The following is a 22,524-nucleotide window of genomic DNA, read 5'->3' as shown; positions in this document are numbered from 1 at the left end:
CTTCGAAAACTGGGCCTCATGGCAGTTTTCCAACAGGATAACGACCCCAAACACAACCTCCAAGATGACAACTGCCTTGCTGAGGAAGCTGAAGGTAAAGGTGATGGACTAAACCCAATTGAGCACCTGTGGCGCATCCTCAAGTGGAAGGTGGAGGAGTTCAAGGTGTCTAACATCCACCAGCTCCGTGATGTCATCATGGAGGAGTGGAAGAGGATTCCAGTAGCAACCTGTGCAGCTCTGGTGAATTCCATGCCCAGGAGGGTTAAGGCAGTGCTGGATAATAATGGTGGTCACACAAAATATTGACACATTTGGGCACAATTTGGACATGTTCACTGTGGGGTGTACTCACTTATGTTGCAGCTATTTAGACATTAATGGCTGTGTGTTGAGTTATTTTCAGAAGACAGTAAATCTACACTGCTATACAAGTTGTACACTGACTACTCTAAGTTATATCCAAGTTTTATTTCTATAGTGTTGTCCCATGAAAAGATATAATAAAATATTTGCAGAAATGTGAGGGGTGTACTCACTTTTGTGATACACTGTAAATACGTATATATATATACACAAATAGATGGTATTGGTCCCCTTTTTGCAGCCCCATACGTAACAAACTGTGCTGCTCTGTGTATTCTGACACCTTTCTATCAGAACCAGCATGAACTTCTTCAGCAGTTTGAGCTACAGTAGCTCGTCTGTTGGATCGTCCACACGTGCATCAGTGAGCCTTGGCCGCCCATGACCCCGTCGCCGGTTTACCACTGTTCTTTCCTTGGACCACTTTTGATAGGTACTGACCACTGCAGACCAGGAACACCCCACAAGAGTTGCAGGTTTTGAGATGCTCTGACCCAGTCGTCTGACCCAGATCCTCACGCTCGCCCATTTTTGAGGATAAAATGTTCACTTGCTGCCTAATATATCCCCCCCACTAACAGGTGCCGTGATGAAGAGATAATCAGTGTCATAATTCAGTTGTCAGTGGTTATAATGTTATGCCTGGTTGGTGTATATATGTATATATTTATATATATATGAAAATCTTCTTCCCCTTAAAGCTTCTTTGAGTGTCCAAAAAGGTGGAAATCAGATGGAGCTAAATCCAGACTATAAGCGTCTCTCAGACACGACCGATTACTCCTCCTTCCTCACCGTTTCCAATCGAAATATAGAAGTGAGGAAACTTTTTGAAGATCCTTCGTATATATACCATATGTATTTATACTTCTGATTAAGGACAGTCCTGACTAACACGCCCCCTCCGACACATGCAGTAGCCGGCTTTTTTCATGTTCATATGGAGATCCGTATCGTGCACAGAGAGTCACACACCAATCTCCATCATCCCCCGTCACTGTGCAGGCGCCATCAGACAGCCAGCAGGGGGCGTAATTGCAGCAGTTATGACGAATCCCCTCCGGTAACCTCACTCTCGGACTCGTGTTTACTGGGTATTTAGCATAATTCACTGTCGCATGCAGATCTGTGCATGTATAAACCTGCATACACATATTTTCACATGCTGATCTTAAACAGGAGCAAATTTTGAGCAAATAATTCTAAACGTATGAAGCAGAAATAATCGCCCACACGGCTGTGAGGTTCTGTATCTGTGTGTGGTTTTACTTTTATCTCGCTCGAGTTTAACTGGAGAAAGTTTACCATTAATCTAAAGCTGCCCACGGCACAGTTGGCACGTACCCACTATTGAAAGATGCATTATTCTGATGTCAGGGGTGGGAGAGAGCGAGCGCTTCTTTAAACTTCCTAAAATCACTCGGTAGATAATGAATATGGAGGAAATATGTGTGTGGCATCGAATTTACTCATTATTCACCACACATCCAGGTTCTACATGTAGATAGTAGATAGATGGTAGGTAGATCTACTGCTATCTACTGTATCTTTCTGGATCTCAACCATATAACTGGACTTCCATGCTGTATTATATCCATATGTTTGTGGACAGTGCAGTTATTTCACCATAACAGTTACCTGATAGATGTGTGCTGAAAGTTTTCCGCTTGCTAAAGCAGATTCTCTTAACAGTAAATAATTATAGATTTAGCTGGAGGGAAACGGTTTCATAGCCATGATCAGAAACACCATAACCAGAGTTTAATACTTTCATAAAAATTGATTCTTCACACACAGATAAAGCAGCTTTTTTCAGCACACCATATTATATCAAAAATAAAAAAGAAATAAAATGCTTATAACAAAATAGAGTTTACTGTACATTTTATTCAGTAATAGTCCTGACATCCTGAATCATTTCATTACAATATTTAATTATCAATATTTAGCATTTGTATGAATTGACTTTAGATTAATATGACAATAATTAAATTATATAATTATTATTGATTATAAGTATCATTTAATTTATAAAGCTGCTAAAGCTAGCTCCAATTACCATATAGAAGCACTTTGTAGTTCTACAATTACTGACTGTAGTCCATCTACATGCTTTGTTACCCCCTTTCATGCTGTTCTTCAATGGTCAGGACCCCCACAGAGCAGGTATTATTTAGGTGGTGGATCATTCTCAGCACTGCAGTGACACTGACATGGTGGTGGTGTGTTAGTGTGTGTTGTGCTGGTATGAGTGGAGTTTTTAAATACTGTGTCCACTCACTGTCCACTCTATTATACACTCCTACCTTGTCGGTCCACCTTGTAGATGTAAAGTCAGAGACGATCTCTCATCTATTGCTGCTGTTCGAGTCGGTCATCTTCTAGACCTTCATCAGTGATCACAGGACGCCGCCCACGGGGCGCTGTTGGCTGGATATTTTTGGTTGGTGGACGATTCTCAGTCCAGCAGTGACAGTGAGGTGTTTAAAAACTCCAGCAGCGCTGCTGTGTCTGATCCACTCATACCAGCACAACACACACTAACACACCACCACCATGTCAGTGTCACTGCAGTGCTGAGAATGATCCACCACCTAAATAATATCTGCTCTGTGGGGGTCCTGTGGTGGTCCTGACCATTGAAGAACAGGGTGAAAGGGGGTAACAAAGCATGCAGAGAAACAGATGGACTACAGTCAGTAATTGTAGAACTACAAAGTGCTTCTATATGGTAAGTGGAGCTGATAAAATGGACAGTTGTGGTGGGTCCAGCTTCCCTGAAATCACTGGGTGTAATCCATCCATCGTCGTCTGGTTTTTAAACCTTGGTTGTAAATGAAGACTCAGTGTGTTTAATAGATAAATATAAAGTGTTGGTGTGTTATTAGTTTAAGCAGAATGCATCTTTATATTAATATTAATTAGATAAGAACCTTCTTTCAGCTATATTACTGATGCATTCATTCACATTTCTTTTATTTAGCAATTATCTATCATTAAATGAATCTCAGTTGTTGTACACCCTGTTTGATCTGTAGTTTTTGTTCACTGGTCTATTAAAACCTGCTTTCTTTTTATCACATTTCTAAAAGAACATTAAATGAATGCCAATAATCTCCTGAGGTACATTTATGGAATTTGCTTCTTATCAGCAAACCTGTGCTTAATGATACTGTACCTGCTCAGACAGTAAAAACGGCCTAATCAACTTTATACAAACATTAGAGGCTCATGGCTGATAAAACCATTAACAGTTCACTTAGCTTTTTAAACACTTCAGTGTATTCAGTTAATACACCATTTAAAATTTAGAGTGCATTATCATTAGAAGCTCTTTAGGCTCCTATTAGGTATGAAGTGCTCCTGAAGACTCATAGCATCAAGGATTACCAACACAATAATGTCATGCCTGTTCATAACTGCTGGAGTATTTTACTCTGGCATCACTGTAGTGTAAGGGTTAGATTAAGAAGAATGGAATCAGTGTGTGTTATTGCTACTAGGGTTATTTATGATGAAACAAAATCTCTGAATGAGCACATATTCCCACAGACACACTTCAAATTCTTGTGGAAAACCTTCTAAGAAAACAGGGAGCTTTTTTAGCCACTAGGATTGGGACACATACTTTTTTTTTCTATTTATTTATGCATTTTCTTCCATTTCCCCCCAAATTAAACGCTAAAATCAAATAAGCATTTTACTAGCACTGTCCAGACTTTACTCTCACATGGCTCTTTAATCAGTAGTAAGGTCTATATATTTAAATTCGCACCATTACAATGGAGTTGGTTCTAATCTAAGACTACTGTCTAATCTAATCTAAGACTACTATCTAATCTAATCTAATCTAAAGACTAGATACTATGTCTTTACAATTTTGGAAAGATTTTTAGTAGTTTTAGTGTGTATTGGTATTTTATATCACACATTTTATATCCTTTACATTTACATTTTCGACATTTAGCAGATGCATTTATCCAACGCGACTACAGTACTAAGCAGTTGAGAGATAGGGGTCTTGCTCAAGAGTCCAACAGTGACAGCCTGGCAGTAGTAGGGCTTAAATCAGTGATTGTTTTAATTACTAGTCCAGTACCTTAATCACTAAGCTACAACTTTGTTCTTCAACATCCTGTAATTTACATTTACATTTCTGGCATTTAGCTCATGCTTTTATCCAAAGCGACTTACATTACAGTTACAGTATACAGTCTGAGCAATTGAGGGTTAAGGGTCTTGCTCAAGGGTCCAACAGTGACAACCTGGCAGTGGTAGGGCTTAAACCATTGACCTTTGATTATTAGTCCAGCACCTTAATCACTAAGGTACAACTCTGTACTTCTTTGTACATCCTGTCCATATTATTATTGAACTGGTTGAATCTGGGCGTTTATTACAGCCAATCAAACACTTGGCATTTATAAGAATGATAAACATGCTGAAGAGTGAGACAGGACAGTGAGGCTGATAGTTAACAAAGAACTCATGAAGAATGAATGAACGACTCCCTCTGTAATTGTACTCACTGACTACATCCTGATACAGTGGATAATAATAATAATAATAATAATAGTAATATATGATTTTTAAAGATTTATATATATATAAACAGAAATGATATCTATGCTTTAAAATGGTGGCAGTTGAGTGATGAAATCAGCTCCTGCACTGCATGTTAAAATGAGCTATGAGCAATATTTCCTCCCAGCCCCGTTCAGCTCATCACATGTTGAAATGATCCGTGATATCGGCAGCTTTATGTCCGCCGCGCGCTCGGCCTTCTTATCTCCATATAGAGTTCCGGTCAATAAGCAATTAGCATTTTATGACAAACTGCTCACCAACATCAAGGGAGTTTGGCAGGGTGCCGTCTGAGATGCCGTTACGGTGGGAGTCCGGCCGCGTCTGGAGGACAGAAGTCGATGTTTATTGCCATGGCAATTACATGCCCTCTAAATGTCCATAAAAAAATTATTTAACATGAGAGGCAATTAAGCTGCTGTTTACTCACTAACGACGAGGCTAAATGAGCAGGTAAACGCTAAAATCAAACAAGCATTTTACTAGCACTGTCCAGACTTTACTCTCACATGGCGTTTTAATCAGTAGTAAGTCCTGGCAGGAGAGTCCTGTCTATAGTGGTGCGTATACTGGATTATTCCAAACATGGAGGCTGGGAAATGGGGAGGGAGGGGGGGGTCAGATGCTTAAATGCTAAACACAACACTAAAACACAACTGGCTGTACTAGTAGACGTACTAGTTAACTTCAAATGAAATGAATTGTCATGCTGTAGTGCTGTGGTGCAGCAAAGCAACCCACCAAGCCTTGCACACTTAGCTTGAAAGCATTGAAGGACCTGGGTTTGACTCCTAGGTGGTGCGGTCTGGGTCCTTTCTGTGTGGAGTTTGCATGTTCTCCCCGTGTCTCCGGGTGCTCCGGTTTCCTCCCACAGTCCAAAGACGTGCAAGTGAGGTGAACTGGAGATACAAAATTGTCCATGACTGTGTTTGACATTAAACTTTAACTGATTAAACTGATGAGTCTCCAATTCACCTCACTTGCACGTCTTTGGACTGTGGGAGGAAACCCACACAGACACGTGGAGAACATGCAAACTCCACACAGAAAGGACCCGGACCGCCCCACCTGGGAGGCGACAGTGCTACCCACTGATCCACCGTGCCGCCCCCTTATAGTGAAGTAAAACCCTCTAATTAGCATCTTTTCTATAACGACTGGCAGGATGAACGTAAACAAGCCGGTCTGGTTCTGTGCTGGTTTGATGCTCTTCTCTCAGTTTTTTGACACATTTAAACAAATGCACCTCTGATACATTCAGTCGAACGGCGCATACTCACGGAAATCTAATCAGCAATCTAATCACGATTAGAAATGTGCACAAACACACAAGCAGGGTGTGATTTGCTTAAGCTCGCAGCGTTAGCAGGATGCAGCGTTAGGATTCAGGCCACCTTATTTCTCCTCCCGGCTGGAGCTCGGCGCTCGGCCCGCCCAGCCGCTTAATAGCACACTGACAGCAAAGGAATAATTCACAAGTGGAGCTAATCAAAGGTGAAAAGGGAGAATCAGTAAACGTCGTATCCTTTTGCCACTTTCATCAATCCAGCTAACTGAATTTGAACTAAAGCTGAGCAAATTTTACGGGGGAAGGAAATTAATATGTAACACATCTGAGGTCTGGCCGGAGCCAGCAGAATTGGAAAAGTCTGCATTATATCAGAGGGGCAGATTATTGGAAAGACAATTGGGGCCGTCGGTGTAATCAGAAAACAGTGAGGTGTGTCTATCTTATGATGACACTGTGACCTAGCGGGCTCACGGCGAAGGAAATCTTTTCTCCCCTTTTTTTTTCTTTTTTTTTTTCAATTCAATCACTCGGACCATACGCCCCGGCTCGCCGCGCGAATCTGTCGGCCCCCACACATGACAGTACCAATTCAATTACCCTGAAAATGGATACATATTCAGGGTCTAAGAGGGAGCCGCGAACAATGCCGGGAGAAAGGAGGGAAGACAAAGAAATCCACATTTACCCTGTAATAAGTTTCATTTGCAGTCGGTTTGAAAACAATTCGCCTGTGCATTTGTCCCTGTCAGATCACATTATCCACAAATGAAGTTTACAAAATATCAATTCAATTTCTATAACAGGAGCCTGTGGCAAAACACATCGGGAGCTGAATTGACCATATCATAACATCTGAGGGGCCCCTGGTGGCTTTCAAATATTTCCAGTCAGAGGCAATCAAAAGCAGAGCGGCTCATGCTAATCTGTTCAATTTCATCCTTTAGACTGGTGTCTTTTCCCCCCATAAACACACGCCGTCGCGCCGAGGAGAAAAAGCTCAGCGCCGCGGCCCGCCGGGGCCAACCAACGACGACCTTGCAACTAGTCTGACTTTTTTCATTTGTTTCTTTGCTCTAGACACGTTTTGAGGGTAGTGTGTTTTCCCCTCGTACCGCTCGTCTTTTCTTTTTTATCGGTTTCTTGGTAAAGGACAGAAGATTAGATTCGCTCCAAAATACCATCATTTCAATTTCTTTTACGCTCTGTTTTGAAAATGATTTTAGAAAGTTCACGTTTCAAGTTGTAGAACCTTGTTAAATACAGACTGAGCTCAAAATACTTCATACACATAACATGTACATATAACGTAACATGCAAAGCACGAGGATCGGTGAGCATTTTAAGAAAAAGCCTGAATGAATGATTGGACGGGGCATTTTCCTGGCATGGTGTGGTCCACTTGTCCTTCTAAAATGTAAGCCAAATGGGTTTATTATATGGTGTATACATTAATATTTATTATTTCCTTTGGCCTTTTCATTTACAAGATCTCAACCATTTACACTGTAAGTCCGGATAAGATACATTTACTTAAAGAATTTGAGGAAACCTAAGTAATGTATAATGAAAAAGTTATTACACCTAAACTGCAAGTTGATTAAACTTTCTTTTTTTTGTTATACCAATTGCTTTTCCCAATAATTCTACTCATTATCCTGAGCACAAGTAAAACATATTATAATGATTTCTTCTTAGTTTTCATGTTAATTACATTTTAAATATCAATCAGAAATGTTCATAAAAAACAGACAGAATAAAAGTCTTTTTCTTTTATTTCAGAAGTATTTACTTGAAATACAACATGTCGAGGGAACATTACGGTGGCCGAGAAGTGCAAAACAAATGAACATTTTAGAAAACAAAATTACAAAAATAAAAACAAATTTACAAGAGGTGAAACACGTTTACCAATGCCGAAACAAATTTACAAATGGCCGATCAGACGGAAAGGGTAGGTACAAAATGGACAAAACATTGTTTAGCGTTACCATCACAAACTCCATTCACTTTACCCCCGCAAAACAGTTTGATTGACAACAGGTAAGCAACGAGCACTTCCTGTGTATTGTACCTACCCTTTCCGTCTGATCGGCTGTTTGTAAATTTGTTTCACCTCTTTCACCAAATTTGTTTTTACTTTTGTATTTTTGTTTACTAAAATGTAATTTGTTTTGCACTTCTCGGCCACCGTAGAACATCCTAAAAACATGACAGCAATATTCTAGTTATTGCACAAACTGATTTCTTAACGTTTCAGTTTTGGCTGGCAGCTCTCTAAAACAAAACAAAGAAACAAGAAATAGAAGTATTAATATCAACATTAATACCATTCATTTAAGGATTAAAAGATTATTTATTTAGTGTCAACCTTAAGATAAATGATTTTAAACAAAATCGTTAAGTAAAATTAGACTGGAGTTGGGTTAATAGAATTTGAAAAAGCCCTGTCAGACTGGTGTACAACATAATTAGGAAAAAATGTTCATCGACTTAGTTTAACAAAAGACTTTCGAGAAAGACCACGTTTACTTTGGCAAAAAACCTTACAAAGTTAAAACAAGTGGCTTCCCGAACACAAGAAAATCGTTTTTGCCTGATTCACCAACAGCAAGCTAAAAAAGTCGGGCTTACACGTTTAATTACCTTAATTTTACCTTTTAAGTTAATCCGATAGAAAAGTCATTTTTTTGGTTTATTAAACTTCAATCTCAAATGAGTAAAGCGTACTTGCATTTTATGGTAGAGGAAAAAAAACTTAACTAATTTATGTTGTACTAAAAAGTTTGATTAGATATAAAATCCGGGCCTACAGTGTATGTACGACATTCAAGGGCCCAGCAGTGGAAATCTAACATTAGTGAGGCTTGAATCAGCAATTTTCTGATACTAGTCCAGTATCCTAACCACTGAGCTTCCACTGCTCTAACCCTAATGAATTATCTATTAACCACCACTGTCAAATAGAGACGAATCACAGGAAGCTGTTTTGGAAGCATGAGGTTCCTTTTCCATTCACAGCAAAACAAAATACACGGGATAAATTAAAAGCTGCAGTTAGATCCTGAGTTATAACCTGGTTCCACCTTCTAACACACCATGTGATTATTTTTATATTCAGCCGGGCAAGAAGTACCAGCGACGTCGTGTGAATGAAATGGAAATCGTTTGGTCACTAACATGGATTTTATTATTATTCATTATTTAATGAAATAAAAAAGCTCAGGTTTCTGTATTTTTATCTCTCATCCTATTTGCTCTCCCCGGGAGGCGACCTGCTGGAGCGTGATGATCACATTTTCTCCCTGAACCTGAATACGATGTGTTTTTCGTTGCTGTTATTAGTATTATCCACACCTTCTTTTGTTTGATTACATATTAAAGATGTGAAACTTCCTTAATGTGTCTCAGTGGGACGCTGTGAGCGCTGCCACCTCTGAATACAGTGAGAATAGTCGGCCGCGTTATGAAATTATCCACAGATACAGGCTGTAATTACCACCGTCCTGGCGCCCGCGCTCCACCGGCGAGCAAACACTCTGCAAAGTGTCTTTAGGAATGGTGTTTAACAAATCAATTTAAGAATGCTTAGCTTGTAAACTCAGCAATTGTTCCAGTCACTCCTGATCAGACACTGCTGAGTGTTCATCTATTAGAAACCTAACAAACAGCTTTACAGAGCGCCGGTGTGGAAATGTGTAATTGGAAAAATATCAAGAAGACAGCATGGATGCAGCGCTCGTATCGATTCTGCTGCTTTTAGCGAATCCTTTCAGGTTTTCTAATATTATGCTGTTGTTTTATACTCTTTCATGTGATTGTGAACATATTTTCATTCTTTAATGCCAAGGTCACACTACACGACTTTCCGAGTCGTCGGGTCGCTGTACTGTACTCTTCACACTACACGACTGGATCTCTAGTAATCGGGAGTCTTTCAGGTCGGTGTGTATTTCACACTACACGACTGATCGGTGATGGGGGGTCACACACTGCACCATCTATCACCGACTGGAATCGCAGGCGAGCTTCTCTGGTCTCACAAACTACGTTTGTCACGAAAACAAGCGTGAGAAGTGACGAGGGGTTTAACGATACCGCGTCCAAAAATGCACGTCAACAAGTAGCGAGCGATCAAAGTTTGTGTGCTGATGTGCAGCGTAAAATCAAAGAGGATAAATAAATGAATCTGAGTGGATTTGGCAACGTGAACAGCATGGATTGTTCTATAGTGAGTTGGAGGTTAATAAATATTGTTTGCAATGCAGCGTGGGTGTTTTGTAGAGAACGATCAGGTCAGAAATACTGTAAAACTCGTGTGTGTGCTGATGTATTCTGATATAAACTATATTACGCCCCTGTCCCACCTGTTTACACTCCTCCCCTGCGTTTCCTCTCACACCGTATCTTGCGTTCTCATTGGCTGTTCGACACAGCACTCATTGCCAGTCGGGCAACTGAGATCCAGATATTTGACATGCTAGATATCTCTCGTCTCAGATCGAGTTGTCGAGAAGTCGAGAGCCGAGTTTTGATCGGTGAGCAAACGCCGAGTTGCTCCCGAGCCGCCAAATCTAGCGCCGACCAGTCAGCAAGCGGAAATGAGGGCAAGAATCGTGTAGTGTGAACCGGGCATTAGATGTAGTGATGGGTCGATCCACAGTTTTTCAGTTCCGATCCGATTCCGATACACAACTGCCGATACTGATACCGATACTTTAACTCCTGGTACTCTTTAATGTTAAACTTCTGCAGGTGTTTGATTAAATTAGTCGTGTTATATGACGAAACCTTACTTCCACCCCTTGACACGCTAGCTTTGCACACATTGCAGGTAGCTGTTTTGCTTTTCTGCGTTTCCAGACTAAAATATTTCCATACTGACTGAAGTTGTCACGGGTTTATGGTAAGATGTGTAATGGAACTTGGATCTCACGTTACAATTTGTTAAGTTACGGCGGGTTTATGGTCCAGCACAAGATGCGGACTCAATTTGGATCGGTAAGTAGATCGGCCCGTCCTTCAGATAACCGATCTGTATATGACATCAGTATCGGACCCGATACCGATCCCGGATCTCTATTAAGATGTCGGATGTGTGATGGGTCCTGTACCACCAAAACCCACAGGACTGATGACAGAAATGCACCCTGCAAATGAAGCTGAAATATCGTGGTGCAAGACACACTTACAGATTCACTCGGTCTGATCTATGGGCACGAAATTTACCTTCTACAGAAAGCTCTTGCACATATGAAGACAGTCAGTGGCGGCCGAACAGGAAGCACTATCCCACCAGTGAGCTGGACGGCTGTGTCTCAATCTACACAAACACGACTGGCTGTGTCTGTTGGGAGAGAGGGTTGAAAAGGGTTTGTTATTACTGTGACAATTTGGCCTCTGTTGGCTGAGTAAGCACCTGCATGGAACTAATGACTAATGGAGAGCAGTGCATGACTCCCTGGCAGGTGAATAGAAGCGGTTGGCAACTGTACAAGGGACACTAGGTGTTAGGTGCAGCTTGCTTTGGTCAGGATCGAGGTAAGTGGATATTACTAGATTGATAGATATGGGTATATGGTATATGGGGAGTTGTAGGGGTTAAGGTACTAGACTAGTAATCAGAAGGTTGCTGGTTTAATCCCCACCACTGGCAGGTTGCCGCTGTTGGGCCCTTGAGCAAGGCCCTTAAGTGTCATTTGCTCAGACTGTATACTGTCACTTTAATGTAAGTCGCTTTAGATTAAAGGCGTCTGCTAAATGCCGAAAATGTAAATATAAATATATGTATAAAAATAAAGAAATTACTGATTATGCTGTTTAGTTAATAATATTTGGGACACATTTGCTCTCTTCCAATCGATCTCTACACTGATACAGCAAAGGAAAAAGTGCTTCTTATGGAATTCTTTTTTAAATATCAGTTTAAATTGAATGTAAATAATATTGTTTTATTCTTACTCCTCTAATAACCCATAGTCTCAGAGTGGCTGAAACCTCAGCAGCCCCCATTTCCCAAACTGCCGGCCTGTCAGGGCATTTCTCAGTGAGACCTTGCTCATACTGTTGAGTTCTGGAACCACATCCCAACTGGACTAAAGGGCAGATTTGACCTGAGAGGCATTTGCATGTTAAGTGCAGTCAATCCGAATTGATCAGAGCCAAATTAAATGCAACGGGTTTCAATATTTTCCCTGTTCGCACATTAGCCCCCATGTGCAACATATGGACGTATTGAATTCAGATTAGTAACCTAAGCATGGACTTAGACAAAAAAAGGAACTTATCTTTAATTAAAATCATGCAGGTAGATCCCGAGTCCTTTCCTGAGCTCTTTCAAATAATCGTGACGCTCCGGGCGCTTCGCTTCACGTCCTTTCAATACTCACACACTTCAGGTGTGAAACTGTTTACATTCTGTCGATAACTGGTGAGTGGAAAGCTGGAGTCCTGAAGAGCTGGGTTCTAACCTTGCCTCTGGTTGATTTGGGTTTTTTGGGTAATCTGGTCCCCACCACCTTCTCAGAACATGTACTGTGTGTTCTTCTCTCAGATCCTGTGTGAAGAAATGCACCCACGTCTAGGTTGTATTTCTGCCTTCAGTCGAACCCACCGCAAGCTCAGAATGACTAGGCATAACATTATGACCAGTGACAACCAGTGATATATTAGGCAACAAGTGAACATTTTATCCTCAGAGTTGATGTTAGAAGCAGGAAAAATGGGTGAGCGTGAGGATCTGAGGGCCAAATTGTGATGGCTAGACGACTGGGTCTGAGCGTCTCCAAAACTGCAGCTCATGTGGGGTGTTCCCGGTCTGCAGGGGTCAAACTGCTGAAGAAGTTCATACTGGTTCTGATAGAAAGGTGTCAGAATACACGGAGCATCACAGTTTGATGCATATGGGGCAGCAAAAGGGGGACCAACACAATATTAGGAAGGTGGTCATTATGTTATGCCTGGTCGGTGTAATGTAAAAATTCGTCACCTTAATGTTGCTCCTTCGGCTGAATGGTGACCCGCTCTGCCACACACACACACACACTTTGGTAGAAATAAGGAAAAAGAGAATAAATGTGTGTGCAGCCACAGATATGTAGATCCACCCCGACTGTCTCAGTGAGCAGGAAATTGCTGAATTGAGAAATGTCTCTCATGATGAAAAAGATGAGAGGAGCCGAGAGTAAATGTAGCATACACACAGCTCTGATCAGGACATTTCACAAACACCGTTTTCTGTCATGTGGATGTATATTCCTCCGTCTCCAACCAAATAATTTACCAGCCTGGTACTGAAGCGACGGGAAGTTTAGCTGGATCTGTCCTAATAGTATAGATCACACGTCCTAAACCGAGCCTATATATAAAATCATCATCATTACCAGGTAATAGCTTTTTGTTAAGGGGCAGTGGTAGCTCAGCGGGTCAGATTCGGGACTTTTTTAATGTAATCAGAATGCTGGCAGTTCAAGTCCAAGTTGTGCTTGGCCGTTGAGCCCCTGAGCAAAGCCCTTAACCAGGGCCGGTGCATTGGCCCCCCAGATTTTTTCACTGACCCTCCAACCACAACGCAAGCAAAGGCTATTTTTTTAATGATCTCTGAACCTGTAACGGGGCGAGCGGTTTCTGCCCCTACCGTGTGAATTAGAAAGCATTTGGTTATTATTTTAGGCAGTGTTCACTGTTAGTCTCAGTAACTCGGTGTGTGTGCAGGCATATCAGCATAACAACCTGTTTATTACTCCGCTGTTTGTGCATATTTTTCCGCCCTAGGTTTGAATCCGGCTTAGGATAGAAACTAAAGTAACACAAGCAGGGCCGGCGCTGGGGTGGGCATTGCCCCCCCTCCAAGCAAAGCAGTCCAGGACCGGGGCGGCCCTTAATCCTTAATTACTCCAACTGTGTTCAGTCATATAACTGTAAGTCAAAGAGTCTGGTATATTTACATTTACAGCATGTAGCGGATGCTTTTATCCAAAGCGACTTACAGTACTGTGACAGTATACTGTCTAAGCCAGTGGTTCTCAAACTGTGGTACGCGTACCACTGGTGGTACGTGAAGCAGCACGAGGTGGTACGCCAGATAATCTCGGAAAAGTAATTACATGCACCGAAAAAATAAATAATTTAATAATTATAAATAAAATAAAAAATGAAACAAAATGTGGAAATTATTAATAAAATCTGTTTCAAATAAAATCAGTTTAATTAAAACGAATGTGTTTTTAAAAATATTCGGGGCTACGCAGCCACCGTACTTCATTACGTCTATACTTCACGTTCGCGGTTTCCATCTCGAAATTTCAGAAAAGTTATCAGTAAAGTTATCAGTAAAGTTATCAGTAGCTCTCTCGCTTTTATCAGAGCAGATCTGAGTTTGAATCTCACTGATCTCGTTCCTGACATCACGAGGCTGCTCCGCTAAACACGCGCACTCACTGAAATGGTCAGTGGTAACTGCAGATATACTGGTGATGAGTCGTTCGTGAACGATCCGATTCTATTGAACGGATCTTTGAAATGAACGAAAGGAACCGAGTCTTTTATTTCTGCGCAGTTCTAGACTGTAATCCACCCATTCAGCTTCACATCAGTAGAGGGAATTAATCGTAAATTGTAATAAGAGCTGTTTATTGTCGATATTCAAATCCGAAATCACTTTCAGTATCACGGAGAGCGAGACACACACACACACACACACACAGAGAGAGAGAGAGAGAGAGAGAGAGAGAGAGAGAGAGAGAGAGAGAGCTAGTAGTATAATGGCAAATAATTGAGAAATAAACTATAAACTTGTTTAATTGTGTTAAATCTGATTATTTCATGGCGCTTATGTTTTAAAGCAGAAACAAACAGTCGCATCTCTGCACAAGAGAGGATTGTTCTGAAACTTAATGCGATGCAATTGCGATGCAATTGATATTAATATCGGGGGTGTCTAATAGTTTACCCAGTAGCGCCTCCCGAAGAACGAAGAGCCATTTCTTTGAACGGCTCTTTAAAAGGAACCGAGCCAAAAGATCCGGCTCCCTTCAAGAAGGGATTAATTCCCTTCCCTAATTAATGTGTGCCATATGTGGTTCTGTGATGAGAAACATAGGTGGTACTTGAAAGTTTTGGTTTGATAATGGGTGGTACTTGGTCTAAAAAGTTTGAGAACCACTGGTCTAAGCAATTAAGTGTTAGGTGCCTTGCTGCAAGGGCCCAACAGTGGCAACCTGGCAGTGGTGGGGCTTGAACCAGCGACCTTTGGATTACTAGTCCAGTACCTTAACCACTACAGGATGCTCTTTAGTCTGTAGGCTGTTTGCTAAAGGTCTGGCACAAGTCTTAATCAGCTAAATGTCCTCTTAACTGGCCCTCGTTTTCTCTGCCTACAAACAGAAATTGCTCCTAAACGTCTTAAACCAATTTCCTCTGAGGGTGAAACATGACTGCAAGTGTTTAAGAGTATTCAACAGAATAATATGCCTTATTGGCGTCTCTGTAAATAGGATAATTTCTAAAATTTAGCCTCAATGAGCCACCGTCGCTTTGGCTGATTTATTGACAAGCGCGCGTTGCCTCCCTGCTCGAGATAATTGGAGAAGCCATCTCATTAGATGGGGGAGAGTCTGTGATCTGGAGCAAATCTCGGCTGAGAAGATAATTAATTATGAGTGCCGGCGCCTCTGTCACACCGAGTGCGACCGACTCGGTGTCAGCAGAGCTCGGATGGAACGTTTCTGCCCGTCTGCGTCGGAGCGGTTAACAGAAGCGCAACCAGCGGTGGCTGATCACTGACAAGTAATTAACAATGTCAAGCCAACAGAGAGACAGAATTTATAATAATTATTTCATCAACATGGCGATGATCTTGTAGCAAATCCCAATGCAGAAGAAAGGTTAATTACTTGGCATCGCCCAACATCAGAGCAGCAGCTGTGGTTCGGCCCAACGCTTGTTTTAACTGTTACTCAGCTAATTAATGACCAGCGCTGTTATGATTCTCACTACAGGAAACGTCAAAATATTAGAGCGACTTTAGTGCCAGCGTTTGGGTGACTTACAGTTGAGACAGAACACGATTAAACAACTGATCTGATGCTAAAAAGCCATGACCAAGGGTCTGGATAGACACTTTAGATCACTTTATTATTGTTTAATTTTATTTATTAGGATTTTATCATCATGTTTCACACACTTTTGGTTACATTCCTGACAGGAACGGTAGTTACTGGTTGAGGGGAAGTCTTTAACACAGTCATGGACAATTTTGTATCTCCAGTTCACTGTGGAAAACCCATGCAGACACGTGGAGAACATGCAAACTTCGCACAGAAAGGACCTGGACCGCCCCACCTGGGGATCGAACCCAGGACCCTCTTGCTGTGAGGTGCCAGTGCTACCCACCATGCCAAGTCAGGTATTACAGAAGCTCAAGGTACGTTAAAATAAAACAAGCATTGAGGTACGTAAGTATTACTGCACAATACTATGTAAAGTGTACGGGCAGCACTGTCGCCTCACAGCAAGAAGGTCCTGGGTTCGATCCCCAGGTGGGGCGGTCCGGGTCCTTTCTGTGTTGAGTTTGCATGTTCTCCCCGTGTCCGTGTGGGTTTCCTCCCACAGTCCAAAAACATGCAGCCAGGCTAACTGAACACACTGAATTGTCCTACAGGTACCCGGTCGCTAGAGTGCATAAACCAGTACATTGTAGTGCCGGTCCCAAGCCCGGATAAATAGGGAGGGTCGTGTCAGGAAGGGCATCCGGCGTAAAAACTGTGCCAAATCAATAAAGGTCACGAAATAGACTTATGTAAAGTGTATAAATAGAATAAAGAAATGTAATATGTAATAAACTATTCTGAAAGTGTCATGTGCAGAAATATTATCAGATGTGCATGTATGTGGTAAATCGTGCTCAATAAGTCCTCATAGTCCAGATAGTGGATCAGTGTACTGTGATGTCCAGGCACAGTGAAAACGAGTTAAACAGTGTAATTGTTGTGGTACAAACGATCTCCTGTACCGTTCCTTGTTAAACCTTTACATTTCAGGTCAACAGTCAGTCCCATAAGCACAGAGCTGGCACCGCTCAGGTCAGATCCACCAGCCAGTGAGTTCTGTGTGAAATATTTTTTCTAGCTAAATGTTTTAGTGCTGCTGTTTAAACTGATAATACTAGTTTAATAAATGATTTGTATTTTATATATATATATATATATACAGTACAGGCCAAAAGTTTGGACACACCTTCTCATTCCTGTGGTTTTTCTTGATTTTTTTTTAATTTTCTACATTGTAGATTAATACTAAAGACATCCAAACTATGAAGGAACACATATGGAATTATGTAGTAAACAAAAAAGTGTTAAACAAACCAGAATATGTTTTATATTTTAGATTCTTCAAAGTAGCTATCTTTTGCTTTAATGACAGATTTGCACACTCTTTGAAATTTTCTCAACCAGCTTTATTAGGTTTCCACCTGGAATGGTTTTCAATGAATGTTTGTGCCTTGTCTAGAGTGAATTTTTGGAATTTGTTGCTTTTTTAATGTGTTTGAGACCATCAGTTGGGTTGTGCAGAGGTAGAGTTGGTAAAATATAAAACATATTCTGGTTTGTTTAACACTTTTTGGTTCACTACATAATTCTTCATAGTTTGGATGTCTTCAGTATTAATCTACAATGTAGAAAATAAAAATAATCAAGAAAAAACATTGAAGAGAAGGTGTGTCCAAACTTTTGGCTGGTGTGTCCAAACTTTTGGCCTGTACTGTATATATATTGTATTTGTATTTGCTGATTTAGAATTAAATATTCAATAGCGTTTAAAGCCAATATGACGAGACATTATTTATCCTTAATATTTTATGCAGTTTATCCACCGTGCTGTGACAGCACCAAGATTCAGGTCTAATATATTTCATTCCTTCATCTGATGAATGTGCACGTCATTGAGTTGAATCTGCATGTGTGATCTACATGTAGACTCCATACAGGAAGGATTCGAACCCAGACCCTTCTCGCGCCACCATGCCGACCAACGAGCAAATCGTTTAGAAATCTATAAAGTGAAATAAATCCTAATCATTATGTTTTTGTGAAGAGCGTTCTTGTGGTTGTTGGATGTCCAACAAGCTCATGATCAGGTGTGCACATACTTTTGACTATATAATTTAGGTACAGGGCTTAGATAGACCACATCAGCCTCAGCTACTACAACCATGCAGAGATTATTTTTAATAATGTTCACTCACTCTCACTCACTTTCTTAACCGCTTATCCAATCAGGGTCGTGGGGGGTGCTGGAGCCTATTCCAGCTTTTCAATGGGCGCAAGGCACACAGTAACACCCAGGACGGGGCGCCAGTCCATCGCAGGGCAGACACACACACATACACACACACATACACACACACATTCACCTATAGGGCAATTCAGTGTCTCCAATTAAGCTGACTGCATGTTTTTGGACTGTGGGAGGAAACCGGAGCTCCCGGAGGAAACCCACGCAGACACGGGGAGAACATGCAAACTCCACACAGAAAGGACCCGGACCGCCCCGCCTGGGGATCGAACCCAGGACCTTCTCGCTGTGAGGTGACAGTGCAACCCACCGAGCCACCGTGCCGCCCTTAATGATGTTCAATGTTGTTATATTTAGATAATATAAATAATGTTGTGATTAACCCTTATATGGTCTTACTTTGAGTCTAAATGCCTGGGTAACAATAAGCTGTATTTAAATAATCTTGCTTGGGTCGTATCGACTGCTTGGTTGACGTGTCTTAAACTCAAAAATATTGGTAGACGACACTGTGGTTTTAAGAAAACAGCTTTTCTAACTCTGGCTGGCTCGATACTACTTTTTATGTCCAATACCTGCAAATTGAGTATCTGCCGATACCGATACCAATCCGATACCGTCATTTCTCCCCTCAAACAACTAAACAGTAATAATACACGTCTCAATGCACCATGGGTAAACTAGCTATCTAAATAACGATGCTCAGAGTGTGAAACAGATATACTTAAGGAATAAACAACATCACACTTATACAAAACTGCTGTTTTTATTTTCACTTTTACACACAGAACATTTAGCAGCATTTTTGGTTTCACTCACATTCGAGCTGTCGTTCACGTGACACGTCTCGCTTTACGGCGTGTCGTCCAAAGTATCTACAACTGGAAGATGTGGATGTCAATCAAACGCGATGGACTGATTAGAATTGACGCAGAGTTTGGTTGAGATTTTCGGTTAAAGTTCCGTCACGTTTTTAGATGATTAAAAACCAAAGATCGCTTATTACAAAGCCCTGCTGGATTTTGAAGAGGACGTCTGTGGCTAAACGGGAAACGGTGTAGTTTGTTTGATGGTTTAATCGTTGAGGATGTGAGATATTCCTTATTTCTAACCTATACGTCATCCATGAAAAGCTGAATAATGTTTGTGATCATCTCAACTGTTTGTTAAAGGCACATTAAATAAATACCGTGTGCACTAGTAACAAATATTAACTGTTTGCTGTTGGTATAGTCCCAAGAAACTTAAGAAATGCAAAGAAATAATTTGTAAACAGTATTTTCTTGGTGAGACCATTAAAGGGTTAAAGAGTATTTCCTGTTGACTCATAACTCATAACAATAATAATTCCAGAGTCGTTTGCGTGGCACTGTCACCTCACAGCAAGAAGGCCCTGGGTTTAATCTGTGTGGAATTTGTATGTTCTCCTCTTACCCATGTGGGTTTCCTCCAGGTGTTCCGGTTTCCTCCCACAGTCCAAACACATGCAGTCAGGCTAACTGGAGATAGTAAAATTGCGCTGGACCAGTAATCGAAAGGATGCTGGTTCAAGCCCTACCACTGCCAGGTTGCCACTGTTGGACCCTTGAGCAAGGCGCGTAACCCTCAATTGCTTAGACGATATATCCTGTCACAGTACTGTAAGTCGCTTTTATAAAAGCGTCCGCTAAATGCCAAAAATGTAAATGTAAAATGTAATTGTCCTCTGTGTGTGTGTGTGTGTGTGTGTGTGTGTGTGTTTGCCCTGTGATGGACTGGTTACCTGCCCAGGGTGTTTTGCCAGGTAAATTGTACCCACCGTGCAAAGAAACTAAGAAATGCAAAGAAATAATTATTTAAACATTATTTTCTTGGTGAGACCATTAAAGAGTATTTCCTGTTGGTGAAGTAGCTGGTGATGGTGGTGTTTGCTGGTGGGCACTAATCTGCTGCTGAAGGAGAAAAAAATCACATATTTAACCCCCCTAAAACGATAGCTGCTGCAGCATGGCATGTAATCCCTTATATTTCTCTGTGTTGTTGGAGAAACAGACTAAAAATAGCTAATCAGTAAAATTGTATGACCGATAAAGAAGCGTCGAGCGTCAGCAGGAAAAAAAAAAATGGAATCAATAATGAGGAGACTTGCAAATGCGGCCCTCTTAACATTAACAATTACTGTGATTAACAATGATACTCACAACTCATTTTTCATTACCGAGCAGAAGAGATAAGCTTGTTTATATAGACTAGCTTTTCAACCAATGAGCAATTTATCATGGCGCAGCTCATGAAAGCACGTAGCAGCCCACAGCAATTAAAACTCTTCCCTTTGACCTTGTGACAGCCAAGGACCCGCGCGGCCACCAGAAAGTGGAAAGCGTTTTGTAGTCGTGTTCGGGGATTGCAAATGAGCTGCACATGACGATCGATACACAAGGATTTTATTATAAAATGACTTAAAAACGATCAGAAGAATCAAGTTGTTCTCTGTAATGTCTCAGACTCTGGGTATTAATTAATAAATAATGATTTTACTGTCCTACAACATGTTTAAACCCTTCAGAATTACCTGTGCGTATATATAAATTATTTATATTCATTAATTCTTTTATTTTTAGGGTTTTATAAGAATCATATTCTGATTTCTGTCCATGTTAATGAAACACAGACTATTCTTGTCTTATTAAACACAATATAAAAGTCATATATAGTTCAAATTGGAGAAAATATATTTAAATCCTTTTATTTAATAAATGATTTTCTTTCAGTTTTCAGTTATTAATAATAATAATAATAATAATAATAATAATGATAAACAATACCCCCCCTGTGTCCGTGTGGGTTTCCTTTGCATGCTCCGGCTTCCTCCCACAGTCCAAACACAGATTGTGTGTGTGTGTGTGTGTGTTTGCCCTGTGATGGACTGGTGACATGCCCAGGGTGTTTTGCCAGGTAAATTGTACCCATCGTGACCCTGACCAGGATAAAGCGATGGTAAAACAGACAATATATAAATGAAACATCAACTTGAAACATTAACTTGAAACATCAACCTGCAATTTCCCTCTGGGATCAATAATGTATTCTGATTCTGATTCTGATTCTGATTGTAGCTGGTACGAGAGGACAGTGAAATGTAGAGACTATACGATAGGAAAAATAAAAGATAATAAAGGATAAAATAGAAAAATTATATAAAATAATTGAAGGCTCGATGAGTTTATCATCATTATTAAGATAGGCAGTTGTAGCCTAGTGTTTAAGGTACTGGACTACTAAGCAGAAGGTTGCCGGTTCAAATCCTGCCACAGCCAGGATGCCACTGTTGGGCCCTTGAGCAAGGCCCTTAACCCTCAATTGCTTAGACTTTGTTTTGTAAGTCACTTTGGATAAAAGCCTCTCCTAAATGCCGAAAATGTCAAATTAAGATGAGTATGTTGAGGCTTTTTTCTTGTGCCTATGATTAAGCTCGAAATTTTTGCTATTACCCTCATTTTACCATATTTCTGTCACGTGGGAGAAAGGAGGACTCAAACGCAGAGATAATAAAAATTAAAGATCTTTATTTTTTATTTAATAAACAGAAATATAACAGGAAAACAAAAAACCCAAACTAAAAAACCGATCGGAACCTCCGACGGAAGCTGCCGGTGAAACCGACAGAAAAAAAAAAGCAATAAGGAAAACTAAAAGAGAGGCGGACACGAACCCCGGTCTTTTGGGTGAAAACCGGGGACTTAAACACCGCGCCAACCAGGCACGGAATGAAGTTACGCGTGGGCGCAGAAAGCGCTACTGAAATCGGCAGCGGAAGCTACAAGCTCCGCTGAGCGTTGACCCCAGCACAGCGGTAGGCTGGCGGGGAAGTGATGCGGAGCGCACGGCTTACGGTCGCGGTGACAGGGGCACTCCGATCTAAAAAAGGGGAAAAAGAGACAAGCACAGTTAGGAAGCTCCACTTGCGGATTCGAACCGGGGTTGGTGGCAGACCGGCCAAGCGCTTAACAAAG

At 41.0% G+C, this 22,524-nt stretch overlaps 1 long non-coding RNA gene across 2 annotated transcripts in view; it reads left to right on the top strand.

Moving 5' to 3' along the window:
* Positions 1–18,318, top strand: part of LOC134319277 (uncharacterized) — a 69,210-nt gene extending 50,892 nt beyond the window's left edge. The window contains exons 1-4 of one of the 2 annotated variants that reach the window (XR_010013482.1): positions 11,469–11,779; positions 16,506–16,661; positions 17,278–17,336; positions 18,102–18,318. This is a non-coding gene — a long non-coding RNA (uncharacterized LOC134319277). Of the gene's footprint in view, positions 1–11,468; positions 11,780–16,505; positions 16,662–17,277; positions 17,337–18,101 lie in introns of those variants that run through there. The other variant, XR_010013481.1, reaches the window with a different exon arrangement.
* The last annotated feature ends 4,206 nt before the right edge of the window (positions 18,319–22,524 follow it).

Source organism: Trichomycterus rosablanca, chromosome 8, assembly GCF_030014385.1.
Source record: "Trichomycterus rosablanca isolate fTriRos1 chromosome 8, fTriRos1.hap1, whole genome shotgun sequence".
Lineage (NCBI taxonomy): Eukaryota > Metazoa > Chordata > Actinopteri > Siluriformes > Trichomycteridae > Trichomycterus > Trichomycterus rosablanca.
Note: the sequence above shows the minus strand (reverse complement) of the source record. Positions and strands in the feature narration are given on the sequence as shown.